This window comes from Pyrus communis, chromosome 8 (assembly GCF_041283825.1).
Source record: "Pyrus communis isolate YQ-2024b chromosome 8, ASM4128382v1, whole genome shotgun sequence".
NCBI classification, from domain to species: Eukaryota; Viridiplantae; Streptophyta; class Magnoliopsida; order Rosales; family Rosaceae; genus Pyrus; species Pyrus communis.
In genome coordinates this window covers 16,817,370-16,819,102 of record NC_142572.1, presented here as the reverse complement: position 1 = coordinate 16,819,102, position 1,733 = coordinate 16,817,370, and the positions used below count along the sequence as shown (strand labels likewise).

General features: G+C 39.0%; 1 long non-coding RNA gene across 1 annotated transcript; it reads right to left on the bottom strand.

The window, feature by feature from the left end:
- Positions 1-304: 304 nt before the first annotated feature.
- Positions 305-1,477, bottom strand: LOC148695210 (uncharacterized). The gene is made up of 3 exons (XR_015965751.1): positions 1,085-1,477; positions 508-775; positions 305-424 (listed from the first exon to the last, which is right to left on the bottom strand). It is a non-coding gene; the product is annotated as an uncharacterized LOC148695210 (long non-coding RNA).
- Positions 1,478-1,733: the final 256 nt, after the last annotated feature.

The following is a 1,733-nucleotide window of genomic DNA, read 5'->3' as shown; positions in this document are numbered from 1 at the left end:
ATAATCACTGAATAATCTGTGAGATTCAACGCATAGAAAAACAATATAAAGATCCAAAAATGTAAGATAAGAAGTGGTTACCGTGTAAGAGACCAAACTTTAATGCCTTCATCCTCCGACCCCGAAATCAGCAGGGAGCATTCATCCCGAAATACCAAGCAACTAACACCTGTAGTGAGCATGCCATTTCTTAAGCAGTCTACCAGTATTAGCTTAAATAAATAGAAAAAAAAAAAAAAAGTCCATTAGCATTTCAGAGCACAAAAAGATAAATTCAAAGAGAAAAAGAAAAATGTTTAGGAAAATTAACCTCCCACAAGTAGATATTCCCTGATGCGCCTTCGCCAATAATGTACGTGCCTTCACTGTTCGCAGCCAGCGGATTGATCGGTTCTTCTGGGAAGCTCTGGTCCTTAACTTGCGGCTGCACATCAAAAGTCCCAAAATTCAATAAAAATGCAAGCTTTTATCAATTGAGGAAATTCATCAAACTGGTTGTGTGCATACTGCATAAGAAATGAAGTGATCTAACTTGGACCAGGATCAGTACTGGACAGAGCCAGAGGAGGCAGAAGGTTCGCGAAGCTGAGAGGAGGAGAGGAAAAGTTCACCGACCCAGATGAGTTCGTGAGGCGGAGAGGCATAGTGCTTGTAGTAGAGCTGCTCGGTGCCGGTGAAGAGGTCCCTGTTATGACCCGATTCCAAATCCTGACTCAACCTGCAAGTAAGGGTAACAATGGAGGAGAAGGAGGAAGAGAGAAGAAGAGCGGAGCTCCTATTTGTTTTTGTGAAATAATATTTTTTAATTCAAATGACCCTTATGGCTCTCACACTAAAAGTGTGTGTACATATAGTCCCTTTACATCACTTGACAGATGGCAGCAAACACATTTAACTAGTTATTCTCTTAATAAAAGTCTACTTCCACTACTAATTCCTGATTGTGATTAAGCTAATCACAAATCCTAACATTACCCCTTCCTCAAGTAAAACCTTATCCACTATGTTTTTCAAAATTTAGAATCAGGGAATCTAGTTACAAAAGAATCATAGGCCTCCCAAGTAGCTTATTCTAGGGTGTCACCTTCCTAGTGAACCAACACCTGAACTCCAGCAGCATTTCCTTTCTTGTAAACCCTTCAACTCAGCACAGCAATAGGGTTGCCCATCCGAACACCATCATCTCTTATCTTTGGAAGAACTAAGACATGTATCACTTGTGGCCCGAGATGTTTCTTTAAGCAACTCACATGAAATACATGATGTATTTTTGTGGTTGCTGGCAGTTTGAGTTTGTATGCTACTTTCCCCACCCTTTGCAGCACCTCGAAAGGCCCATAGAACCTTGGTAGTAGCTTGTGATGAGAGTGAGGATTAAGCGACTGCAACTGATAAGGAACTAATTTGAAATACACCAGATCCCCAACTGCAAACTCCATCTTAGTTCTGTGTTTATCCGTTTGAACCTTCATCCTGTTTTGAGCTAAGGACAAATTGGATTTGAGAATGGACAACATTTTATCCCTTTCTAGCAAGTTTTGCTCCACAGTATCCAATTTAGCTGACATAAAAATTTAATAAATAAGTGGCGTGCATGATTTCTTATATTGCATAATTTCTAAGGTTTTTTTTTTCTTTTCTTTTTTTTGTTAGTGTTTCTCTAAGATTTTTTTTTTTTTTTGGTTGGTTTAGTGCTTATCATTGTAGCATCATTTTTGTTAGAAACAAATTGC